The following is a 13,473-nucleotide window of genomic DNA, read 5'->3' on the forward strand; positions in this document are numbered from 1 at the left end:
GTTGTGTACCATACCTAGAGGTGCTGCACTAGAGGTGCTGCATGAACCCTGGAAGCTTAATGCGAAGCACATCCATTAGGCTAAGTTTTTGTACTGTTTTGATTTTACCCTGCACCACTTGCCCAGCTGTTCTAGCTTCCTGGTGGATGCCCCCTCCTAATTGCCCTATATGACAGCAAGCAGGAGGTTCCTGTGGACACAGTATTCTCCTCCCAACATCTGGGATTACTAGTTCAAATGCATTGCAGACCCTTGCTGCTCCATGGCCCCTAGAGACCTCTGGGGGGTGGGAACAGAAGTGTTCTGGGAGGCTCTGGGGAAGGACCCTGCTCTGCCACAACTGTGGGGCACCTTCTTGGAAGTCAAAGATTTGTTTTATCTGAGTTTGAGGATCTACATCCTCAAAGTGCTCCATGGTCACATCCTGAAGGCTTTCCACAATAGCAAAGCTGTGGGATGCTTTAGTTTTATGAAAATGTACTGTAGACAATTTTGGTGGTCCTACCTCTGCAAGGATATGCAAAACTATATCCACAGTTGTCCAGTGTGCATTACATTGAAATGGGGCTTATGCAGCCATTGGAGACCCCCTGCAGCCCATGGTCCATCATCTCCATGGATTTCAACATGGACCTGCCCCCCAGTCATGGAAAAACAGTTATCTGGGTGTTTGTGGATCTGTTCTCTAAGCAAGACCATTTTTACCCTGTTCCTCCCTGTCCATGGCCCAGCAGCTGGCAGAACATTTTGTATAGTGCATCCTAAACTTTGTTACGCATGGCAGGATCCCTGCCTTATGCCTTGGCACACTGTAATCCTTAACCAATAGCGCAGCGCGACAGTCTAGACTTGGGAGCAAGCTAGACACAGGACAGACCAAGTCACTCTGGCAGGGCAATGTCAGAGCAGACTCCATCTTGGGAATCAGGACAAGCCCAGGCTTGTTCTCAGCTACAGGTTTGGAAATCCAGGTGCCTCCATGCCCTACTCTCGACCCCCCCCCCATTGTATTTCTAAGTGAGTGGACTGGCTTCCTCCTGTTTGCCTAAGGGCTCCTAGGAAAATCCTTTGTCTTGTAACATTTTTCACACTTGGCCCCTCTGCCAGGGGATATTTCCTCCCCACACCCTGCCAGCGAGACCTGATGGCTCTCATCCTCAGAGCCATTAATACCTTTATCCAAATCCATTTATGGCCATCACCCCCCACTTGGCCAGGTATTGTCCTAATCTCTGGGGACCCTGGAAACTTCCAGCACATGCTTACCTGAGCCTTGTCACATAGCCCCCTTCCCAAAATCCTATAAAAACTGTGGCTTCACACAGCCACTCTGAGTGTCTTCCAACCCGGGACCTCCCACGCTGGTTCGTGCTTCTTCCTCTGACCCACCACTCCTCGGACAGGTAACTATCAAGCCTTCCACTCTTCCTCCCCCTTCTCTATATGTCTGCTTGTGTGTGTGTTAGCTATTAGTGTGTCTTTTTGTTATTTTCCTTTCAATAAAAGCTTATATTAATATTTTACCATTTAAATCTGTGTTTGCCTTGAGTTCCTACAGGTGTAATAAACCCTCGTATACAAAGGTAACGATCCGATAACGCTAAGTTACCCCCCTCTCGCAGCATTTGAGCTAATATTCCCCACAAGCTCAAAGATACGTATTTTAGGACACGTGTCCAAGCAATTTGGGTAACAACTTGCACTCCTTTCCTGGTAATTTCCAACTGCGGGGAACAGTTCACTGCCAAATTCTGGAGAGCCCTCCTCAAGCAGAGGTAGATTAGTGACTCAGTTCAGCATACCATCCTGCCTTATTGTTATCATATTAATATTGCTGTTGTTATAATGCTGTTATAATGTTTTTGTTGTTATCACCTGTTACCATATATGATGTTATCTGTATCTTTCCCTGTTTCCTGTAAACCGTCCTTTGGGAGGGTGGTAAACAAATAAACAAATAAATAAACTAGAAACAAGACAACTGGATCTCAGTGCTCCCCTAGTGTAATATGTTCCCATCTGAGCACTGGCCTCTCCCCTTTCAAAGTGATCTATGGCCATGCTCCTCACCTATTTCCAGCCCTTGAGCCACTCCCCACCTGGATCTGACTGTGGTTCCCCCTGAGATGGAGGATGGGGTGGTCCAGATGTTCAAAGCCTGGGAGGGGAGGGTGGAATCGCTGAAAGAGGTGAAAGTCACTTAACAAAAAATTGTCTGAGCATAAATGCTCCCCTGGGCCAAATATGGTGTTAATCTGAACTAAACATTTTAAAAATATTGCCCTGGTAAGAAACTTGGCCACTGCTTCATAGGACCCTTTAAGATCCAGGAAATTATCAATGAGGTGGCTGCTGGGTGGACCTCCCCTCCTCCTTCCATAAGGTCCACAGTGTTTTCCCCATAAGCCTCCTAAAAATGCCCCTGTGCCTGACAAATGGCACTCTCCCAGTGTTGGCACCACCTCCTGTCGGTGGGGGAAGACACCCGTTTTAAGCTGTCAGATGTTCTGAACACCCAGATACACTGGAGATGGTTGCAGTACTTTGTTTCCTGGAAAGGGTTTCCAGATGCCAACGATGAGTGGGTGGATGCAGAGGACATTGCTGCTTCCTGGCTGACCCACCAGTTTCATAAAGCTTATCCTGATAAGCCCTGGCTTCATCTGACCTCAGTATGGTCCCCCTAGAGAGGGGGCCCAGGGGGACCAATGTCATGGGACATGCCTGGCCCTTGTCAACATACGTGTTCTCCAGCCTGGGAGTTGATCTGGCTGTCTGCAGCCTTTTAGGCTATCCACCCTCTTCCCGCCCTTCCATTCTTTTCATCCCTCACTGCTGTGTAATGCAAATGGCCTTATCACTGTAGCGTTTGGTATGCTAAACAATTTTGTCTCAGCTCTTGCACCTGGGTGTTGGAAGGACAGCTTGTCTCTTGGTTTCACACTGTTCTAGAATGAAACATGTATGCTGTGGGAAAGAGAAACTGGCACTCATTGTTCAGTGGGTAGGGGATAAGAGGGCATATCTGTATGAGTTGTCTATTGTTTCTTGTCTTCAACAATGCCTACCTGATATGCTGAATTCCTGTATCTGCTGCCCTGTTGGCCTAATAAAGATTACCCATGGTTTGCCCTTCTCCTGGTCTTTTGCGTGTCTCTTGGTGGGTTTCTATCTAAGCTGCACCCCAGGGTCATGATACAACAGTTATTTCGACAACTCACTAACTCGTTTCCTTTTCCAAGCAGAAAAAAACTATAGGAACATCAAAGCAAGAGAGTTACTCTCTAAATATCTGTCATGGACATTGTCCCACCAGAACAATTAGTTTGTATTCTTGCAGGTGTTGTTAATTGGGCCTCTCTGCCTACTTGGTCCTTATTATCATCAAGGTTAGAGTTAGGAATGGGTAACTGGCTCCTCAGGAGAATCTGCTGCCCACAGGATGAGGGAGGGGGAAGATGAGGCAGTTTCCTAGAGGGTTCCAGCAAGAATACATTGTGATGTTGGTTGTCATAGATGAAAAGACATAAGTGAGCCAAGAGCCTGTAGAGAAAAAAATGACCTTGGATTCTGATGAATTAAAATCCTAGACTGCAATGAACGATTTCTTAGAGAATGCTTACACTTTGGCCTTTGACTTTGTAAGATTGTACCATGTAATACAGACTTTCAAATGGATTCATTAGAGCCAGCTTGGTATAGTGGTTAGGAGTGCCGGGTTTGATTCTCCACGCCCCCACATGCAACCAGCTGGGTGACCTTGGGCTCACCACAGCACTGATAAAGATGTTCTGACCGCGCAGTAATATCAGGGCTCTCTCAGCCTCGCCACAGGGTGTCTGTTGTGGGGGGAGGAAAAGGAAGGCAAATGTAAGGACCCTGCAGCTCCTGCTCTCTGTCCCTGGACTCTAGACTCTTTGCTCTCAGACATGCCTCAGTGCCTGGAGCCAGGCCAAGCCCTTGTTAGCAGGCCCTCCACCACGACCCTTTGCCCAGGGTGCTCTCCCCTTACTAACTAACAAGAATTTGAAATGTGGCTGTGAGACTCCTCCCTTGCTGACACCATTCCCTTGCCCTCAGTTGTGGGGTTGTACCTTCAGTTGTTCCTGTGGGGTCTCTGCAGGCATCAGAACAGAGAGAGGGAAGTTACATCACCCAAGTCCACTTTCCTATTGCTGGAGCACTGCCCCCAGTCTCCTACCCCATCATTGCTGGTCATTCCCCTTTCTCTTACTTTCCAGCTCCTAGGACACCTTTAGCCAGGCCCTCCCTATCTGGCTCCATCCAGTTGCTTGTATTGCTGGGCCTCGCCCATGCTTTGCCGCAGCCACATTGGACATCTACTTCATGCTTACCAGCAGGTTTGATAACCTTCCCAGCAATTACTTTGTTGTCCCAGCACCAGGAGATGATGTCACCAGCTGATGCCTGAAGCTTGGGGGGCTCAGGAGGGAGGTGGTAGGCCCATCTCCAATTGCAGATGCTACTGGCTGTCCAGGGTGTTGTGGCTGAGTTCATGGTAGCTGCCTGAGGTATGAGGGAAGTGAGTGGGTCCCATTCCACTCCTGCAGTCTCTGTCACCTAGGCTGAAGAGGCGTCAGGTGCTGACTCCAGACAGTGGCTTTGGAAATGCTTCTGTAAAGAAAATTGAACAGAAGGGCAAATTACCAAATAATTATTTTCGGGGGGGGGGGGGTTGTAAACTATAAATATGTGATGAACATGATAATGGGGGAAATTATATGTCTGCCATGCATAGTGCTATTAAACGCTCCTGCGGAGCGGATTAAATAATCGAGTAAGGGACCTGGCAGTGGGCCCTGTCCGGGATGAGGAAGGGTGCCCATTGGCCCCTTCCCCTGGACTGACAAGTGGAGGGCCCAATCGGGAGGCGCAAAGCCCTCCACTTGTCAGTCCACCTCCAAACCACCAATCAGCAGCCGCGCTGTGTGCAGCTGCTGATTGGCAGTTTGGCCCAGCAAACACCAACCAGGAGGTGCAAAGCGCCTCCCAACCCACCCCATCCCCGACGAGGCCAAACCTTCCCCTCTCGGCGGCCATTGCTCTACTGGCCGCCGAGAGGAAAGGTAGGCCTGCCACGCAGAGAAGGCTTAGCAAGCCTTCAGGGTGGGTTGGTGGGGCGCCCGCTGGCCTTCTCTGAGCCCCAGGAACAGCCTTGCCGTGGCGCAGAGAAGGCTTTACAAGCCTTCAGGGTGGGGGGGGCGGCCGCCGGCCTACTCTGCGCCATGGGAGCAGAGAAGGCTTTGCAAGCCTTCGGGGGGGGCCCGCTGGCCTTCTCTGCGCCCTGGGAGCAGGTTTGCCGGGGCAAGCCTGCTCCTGGGTCCCACAGAAGGCTTTGCAAGCCTTCAGGTCTGTGAGTGCCCACCCGCTCCCTTTTTCCCGCTTCCAGAACCAGCCTCGCCATGTTGAGCCTGCTCCCAGGTACAGGAGAATGCCCCGGGATGCTGCCAGGACACCCCAGGTCGCCTACCACTACCCGCGCGGTCCCCCCCCCCAGGAAGCCTTCGCCCTGCGAAGGCTTCCACAGGGACGGGGGCCTAGTGCCCATTTTATTCACGTATAAAATGGGCTTTATTTCTAGTTATTTATAAGTTGTAAAATATTTTAAGATCTTTACCCTGCTTCCTTTCACAACATGCTATAAGTCACCTAATATCTACTTCTCAGGTGAAGGAGGGAAGGAGAGAGAGAGAGAGAGAGAGAGAGAGAGAGAGAATGATTTTTTCATCAGCTCCATATTGCAAGCCCTGCTCCCATTATTGGTAATGGAAGCCATCATTTGACTCCAGTGCATGCCACATTGAAAAGTAATAGCCCCTGGGGTTTTACTTTAACTAGCAGACATAAAGCTGCAATTGTTTCTGAATTGCTCTTTATTTTTAGCCTGAGCAATGGTATTTCTTCCATTTATTTTTATCTACTTCAAAAAGTTTTCTGAAGTATTAAATTTACAACCAAAACAAATAAACTAAACACAATTCACCATATGAATTGGTGTGTGTCTCAGTTTTCAGGAATCTAGAAACCTTTTCTCAGGCCCTGCTTCCATACTTGTGTTAGCGGTCAGATCCCTTCTCTCACAGAGGGGCATTATATAGCTTAGAGAGGTGGAAACATCCTTAATATATCACCCTAAAAATTATAAGTACAGGACACTGCCTGACCCAAAATGCTATAAAGTGGATGCCAGTCAGGAACAAACCTAGGCAAGTATTTGGGAAGGTGATTCAGACCTAGTCTGTACCGGCAGCACTGTGCCAATCTGCCGCCAGATATTCGTGATGGGACAGTTTGCCCCGCCACTTCTTACATCCTCACAGGGGACTAATTTTGCTGGTGTACTTTGTCTGCCCAAGAAGTACATTTTCTGGACACTATTGTAAAAATAAACAATGGATGCCTAGAGAATACCTTATACTGAAAGCCTACTGACCAACAAACATACCTGCATGCCTCTAGCTACCATCCTAAACATCCCAAACAATCCATTGTATACCGCCAGGCCCGACGTTGCAACTGCATCTGCTCCAATCCCACGGACAGAGATTCCCACCTAAATGATCTACAACAAAACCTTTTGGAATTAAAGTACCTAGCTAGTGAGGTCAAGGAACAGATTAACAAAGCCAGAAAACCTGTTAGAAGACAGACCCAAAAGAGAAAACAACAGAACACCACAAGTGGTTACATATAGCTTTCAGTTTAAGACAGTACAACGCATCATCAGTGACTTACAACTCCTACTGGATAATGACAATTCTCCTTCCCAAGCACTGGGGGATAAACCTTTTCTTTCACACAGACAGCCCCCCAATTTCAAACAACTCCTCACCCACAACAATGCAGCATCGAATGTGAACATGGACACTGGTACTAGAGCTTGCAACAACCCAGATGCCAAATTTGCTGCCGTATACACTCCAGTGCCACAATTACCGGACTTAACAACATCACCTACATCATCAAAGCTTATACAATTGCTCATCTTCGAACCTTGTATATGCCATCAAATGCCAACAATGTCCCTCTGTTCTCTACATAGGGCAAATAGGTCAAACCCTCTGCCAAAGAATTAATGGACACAAGTCTGACATCAAAAACCACAAAATTGAAAAACCTGTAGGGGAACACTTCAACTTTCCAGGACATTCTATAAGGGACCTGAAAGTAGCCATTTTATTGCAAAGGAACCAAGAACAGGCTAGAAAGGGAGATTGCAGAAATGCAGGTTATTACAACACACAATACTATGACATACCCTGGACTCAACAAGGACAAAGGTTTTTTGTATCTCACTATGCATGCTAACCTTGTTTAACTTGTGTATCCACATTCCTCACAATTTATTTTAATTGGGATTATGTTACTGTTAGTAATATATAATGTAATTTTGAATTCAGCTTTCTGGCCCCAGGACAAGATAGCTGCCAGCTCAGCTTCTACTTGAAGGAATATTTAACTCTTGTATGGAGACAGATGGGGCCAGCAGTAAATGGTGGGGTGGAACCTATTGATCACTGGCATTGACAGTTTTATTTCTCATACTAGGGGCAAAGCCGTTGTCTCCAAGAATACAACGGGCGCTAGAGCTTGGCAGTGGGAAGAGGAAGGGGAGGAGTTGTCCAGTCTGTAAGGGCATGGGGTTGTCATGTGTGTTGTGTGGGAGGTTGTGGTGGCATGGTGGCAAATGAGGCCATGGGTGTGGAGATATGGGTGTCAAGAACCTGTGGGGTGGAATGTTCGTTGATTGTGGGAGAGGACTGACCTTTGGGAATTGTGGCACAGTGGTTACAGATGAGCTTTCCAGAGCCATGTCCTCAGATATGTGAAGGGAAAATCAGACTGGAGACTCTTCTTAGGGGAAGATTACATGGCAACCAATTCCCCCCAGTTCTGCGTCATTTCCCTTCTTGTGTGAATTAGGCCACATTCACTGAAATGCCCCTCTGCCCTAATACACATAGGGTAGTCACAGTACACAGGTGTCCACCCTGTCCCTTCTGTCTCCCATATTTTCACTGTTTGTAAAATGTTATGTGCCCACATGCTTCTTTCATGGTTGCTCCTTAGAAGAACGGATTTTTGTACCCTATTGCTTACAACCCAAAGGAGTCTCAAAGCAGTTTACAAACACCTTTTCCATTTGTCTCTCCACAATAGTCAACCTGTGAGGTATGTGGGGTTGTGAGAGATCTGAGAGAACTGGGAATGGGCCGCAGTGACCCAGCAGGCCTCAGGTGTCTCAAAGCATTTTCCAATCGTCTTCCCCTTCTCTCCCCATAGCAGACTCCCCATGAGGGAGGTGGGGTAGCGAGCCTCACAGGGAAGCTGGCAACCCTAAGAGGAAGACTGTCTGTGCACAGCAGTCTTGACCTTAGTAAGGTTTTTAATACTGTTTTTTTATTTGCCAGGCCAAGGTTATTTGCCAGTTACTATTTCAGTTACGATGTGTCTCCAGACATTTACTTGTTCTCTATTTAGTTTCAGGCTGTAAATATTTATTTAGATCTTCCTGCACTTTCCAGACTCACAGGACTGATGCTGGTCTGCCTGTCTGCGCCCCAGAATACAAACAGTTGCTGATAAGGGCTGGCCATAACCCATAAGCCAGGAGGGACACTCCTGCACCACTCCCTACCAACTGCAGGCAAAAATGGCTCTTTTGAAGGCTGGACTCTGAGGCATTGTACGATACTGAAGTCCCACCTCCAAACCTCCAGGAATATTTCCAACCCAGGGGTAGCCAACCTACAGGTGGGGCCTGGAAAGCTCCTGGAATTACAGCTCACCTATCAGAGTATAAAGATCAGCTCCCCAGGCAGAAAGGGCTACTTTGGACAGGGTTGTGGTAGAGAAGGGGCTTTTCTGTGGCCTCCCTGTCAGGCAACTGTTTGGCAGAAGGGGAAAGCCCCCCCTCAAAAGGAAGGCCCTCAGGCTCCCCTGCGTTGCTCTTGGAAAGGCTTCCTTCCCTCAGTCAGGGCCTGTCAGAGGCTCCTTCACAGCAGGCCTGAAGGGGGGAGGGGGAGGGGGAGCACTCTGCAGCCTCCTGGCAGCTCTGTCAGGGTTCTGAGGCAAAGTTACAGTTGGACATGACAGTCAGGACAGCCTTGGGGCGAAAAGGGCTGGCACAGCCTGTCCAAGCCTCTGTTCTCATCCCCCTTGGCAGCCCTACTGACCTCCTCTCCCTTTGGTGGTCAGGAGCAGACTGGCAGCCAGACTGGGCTGGGTGAATGGAATTTTGGTCTGTCCTGGTGAGGGGCCAATAGGAAGGCACTTTGCACGCCTCCCCATTGGCTGCTTGGCCCTGGATGGACACTCGGAGGGCCCAATCAGGAGCCGCTTCGCGGCTCCTGATTGGGCCCTCTGAATTTTTACCCTAGACAGGGCCCGCCCTAACTGCTCCCCAGGTGGCCTTACTCTTTTATTTAATAGGACCCTGTCCTATTTAAAGATATGTATTTGTGAACTACAACTGAATTTGATGGGTCTGATTGGGAATATCATATGGCGTATTTGGATGTTGTGACACAGTTTACTAATGTAACAGGATTAACTTTTGCTTATATATTTCTACTGTCATGATAGTCAGTTCATAATCTGAGGATTAGGCATAAACTCATGCCTAGAATAAATCTTTGTTAGTCTTAAAGGTGCTACTGGACTCTGATTTTATCTGGGTTCAAATCATGGCTCCTGTCAGTACCCTAATTCCAGGAGCTCTCCAGGCCCCACAGGTGGTTGGCAAGTCTAAGAAGCACTCCTGGGAACTGATTTTAGGGCATGGAATTAGAAACACATATTTGATCACTACAGGTGCTTCTACTAAGGACATTATAGGGTTGTGCAACCCCTTATAAAATTACCATTATAATAACATGGGTGTTGTCACAAAACACATGGAAATGCTTCTGGAAGGTATTAAGCTGTTTTTATTATTCGCTGAAAAGGACAAGGGGGAAAAGACGGATTCTATTATTCACTGGGCAGAAAAGCTGATAAATATTGTCATACAGTTCAAGGGAGATTTGAACACTGCTTCCAAAATTAGAATCTGCAAGTGTGCATTTTGCCATGTCTTAGAGCAGCTGTAATTGCGTGTCATGTGTGCTCAAAATAAACTGAAAATTGGTTAAATACACATCTCAAACAGGGAAAGGGCCGTGAGACAAATTAGACTCTTGGAGTTTCATATTCCATATTAATGGAAAGTAACATAGTAGCAACTCTCTGAATACCATGAGTCTGCCAAAGAGCTCCTGTGCCCCTGCCTTTGAAATTCTGCTCTAGCAACAATAGCCTCTGGACCCAGGTATACCCTTCAAAGCTCACAGAGTGTGTCCTCTGACTCTTCTGTGAAACTGGCATAATAAGACTGAGTTCACAGGGTTATTGTAGGAACTTTATCAAACTTTCTAAAAGCATCTCAGAATTTAGCATGAAAGGAAACACATAGATGCAAACTACAATTATATCAAGTATATCTGGCAATTATATCTTCACCTTATTTTAAATAGAAGCTTCAAATCAGAAGGAAGCACTTTTCCACAAAAACCTTTTAACTATACCCCATGCTGAACTCAGAATGAATCATGGAAATGCTACATTCCCTTTTTTCCCAGGAGCACAGTGCTGCTTCAAAAATTGCTACTGACCAAAGTGACAAAATGTATTACTAGAGTTGAGTACATATTCCAAATAAAAACACCATAATTGCTACACCTAATTATGGTTGTATTTATCACATTATAGTTAGCGAATATATTATTTACAAACCCAGCAACTTGATGGAAATTAATCCAAATCTTAGGCACTTATTTTTAAACAATGATTAAAAGATTAAAAAAAAACAGCCTGAGTTTTATCACCATATTATTCCTCACCAAATTATTTCTTCTCAACAGCCAGAATTCTTATTCATCAGAATCAAGAAGGCAAATTCTGCTTCTATGCCTAGATTCAATTACTGCTGAGAGTTTCCTTTCTTTCAACTACCACTGGCCAGGAGAAGAGAAAGAATGTAGGTATTATTCCATTGTGCCTGGGTTCAGTTCCATATGAAAGTTCCCCTCTTACCAGCTACTAACTACCATCAGCAAGGCCAGAGAGAGAAGAGTCAGCTATCAGGCATCCTTCTATTATCCCCCTACTGAAAAAGTAAGGGTTGCATGCTTTTGGAGTACATCACCACCACCATCTGGAAGTACAAAAGTTTCCCACATGCCACAAACTGCAATTCCCTAAAATTCTACAAAGGGAGGTAAAGTATAGTAAAAGGAGGGAATCAGCAAAAATCTCCTTTTGCTATTGGAAAATAACCTTTGGATCTAATTCATAATACATACAATAGAAAGCAGATTTATTTTAACAAAGTCACTGTTCAGCCTCCCAGGTGAGGCAACCCTGATGAGAAAAGTAGCTGAATCATGCCACGATCTCAGGGAATAGTGCAGCAGAGAAGACTTTGAGCCAGCTACCAGGCATTCTTCCATTATCACCTAAGCTACTCCATGGTAACATCCCTAAACAAGCAACTATACCCTTTCTTGTACAAAATGTTTATTTGAAAGAGTTTACACAGAAACCTCAGAATTCCTACATCCAAGAAAATGAACCACATTAGCTTTTGCATGAGTTTACTGGGAGGCTTTTCTGCATCAAATCCCCAAACAGGATGGAAAAATTAATGCTACAGTTTCAAGCAACATTGTCCTCAGATAATGCTACTATTGGACATCTGGATGGCATCTCAGATGAAGATTCTATTTCAGATTCAGCTGTAGGTGAAACTTTGGACATGCACAGTAAACAATTAAGAGATTTTGATTAGAGCAATAAAGATTTTAAATGGGTTGCCCAGTTTAAATGATTTCTTAGTGTCAATTTAACATTTTTAACTCATCCTTCTCTGGCAGATTCAAGAGAACACTTGTGGACCAGATCTATGTGACCTGGGCCACTTTCCCAGAAAGGATATTAGAAATGCAGAAACCTGTTGATGCACTCTTGGGAAAAGTGACACTTGTGAGGACATGTTGCGCTTAGTCTGTTCCTACTCATTAAAAAAGGTTTCAGACACACTAAGTTTTAAAAGGAAATACATTTTTAATTAAATCACACATATAGTCTCCAGGTTGTCAGCATAAGAATATAGCTGGAATAGATGTTTTTCAGTATTTTTGAAGACATTTTAGAGAAGTGCTTGATTATTTCTGCTACTAAACTGTTAAGTGTTCATTGTACTCCCATCTTTTGTTCAAAAATATACATGCATGAAAGAAACTATCCTTTGGAAAATGAATAACAGCAAATAGATTAGAGCAGCCCTCATATGACTACAATGTGAAACTTTGCCCAAGAGATGATTCTATATAATTCTAATCACCAGGCTTGCATATCTGCTTTCCAAAACCATGGCACCATTAGATATAAAGATATGATATAGAAGACTCACAATAACCTTTGCTCCTCTGATGTTGATCATGTGAAATATAAAACCTATGGCTTACTTAATGGCCCCTCAGAGAATATCCAACTGCTGGTGTTGTGTCAACAAATAAAAAAAATACATTTAATGCATACTGACCATTTCAGTAATGCAGAAAAATAATGTTATATTCAAATAGCTAGATTAATATCCTGTATCATACTTCATTGCTTGTCAGTGTGTCCCATTCAATGTGGTATTATGATTCACTATAACAATGTTCTTTACCTTTCCAGACTTGGTACCTAATGATCTGCAATCATGTGACAGAAAGTAATACGACAGGAAAAGGGGAAGCAGAAGTTATGGTTTCACTCATGTCAGTGTCAGGACCATGGACAGCAGACCAAAAGGGCTCCGCATCAGAAACACAAGGAAGTGTACCATATTGAGAAATAAGTCACAGAGCGATCCTCTCCACCACTGACTCACTTTACCTCATTACCCTGATGCTTATCTCAGCATGTATGCAAAGAGAGGCAGGAGGCCTGACATCCTTGCTTTCAGTGCACAATCCCTCTCCAAAAAACAAAAACAAAAAAAACAGGTAGCCCAGTAAGGGCTCACAACTAAATAGGAGGGGTTCCATTATCCACTGTAATTCACTGAAGATGACTGATATGATTGCATAGTCTCTTCTCTGCATAAACCACAGTACTTTCAGTAGCAGGATCTCAACTTTTGACCTGGCTGTCTGCCTTGGAAATTTGCATATTATTCCAGTGCATTCTATCTAGCTACGTGCTGGAACTCTATAAACAAGCTAAACTTATACTACATATTACATTATTAGTTCATTGAGCCATCTGTTTAGCGAAATATTTTTAGCCAACAGAGCTTGTGCAGAATCATCTGATTTGGTTCTGTTCCATTTCCTTGCTATATGAATTTTCAAGCATTACACAGAGCAATCTAAGACTGCAAAGAATATTGTTCCCTTAAGTCTTCAGATAGAGAGGCAAAATTGT

At 45.3% G+C, this 13,473-nt stretch overlaps 1 long non-coding RNA gene across 1 annotated transcript in view; it reads right to left on the reverse strand.

Moving 5' to 3' along the window:
- LOC143828757 (uncharacterized) overlaps positions 1-9,258 on the reverse strand; it is a 54,238-nt gene extending 44,980 nt beyond the window's left edge. Inside the window, exons 1-2 of the long non-coding RNA XR_013227854.1 lie at positions 9,198-9,258; positions 4,356-4,635 (exon numbers count right to left, since the gene is read on the reverse strand). This is a non-coding gene — a long non-coding RNA (uncharacterized LOC143828757). The remainder of the gene's footprint in view (positions 1-4,355; positions 4,636-9,197) is intronic.
- Positions 9,259-13,473: the final 4,215 nt, after the last annotated feature.

The sequence above is a fragment of the Paroedura picta genome, chromosome 2 (genome assembly GCF_049243985.1).
Source record: "Paroedura picta isolate Pp20150507F chromosome 2, Ppicta_v3.0, whole genome shotgun sequence".
NCBI lineage: Eukaryota > Metazoa > Chordata > Lepidosauria > Squamata > Gekkonidae > Paroedura > Paroedura picta.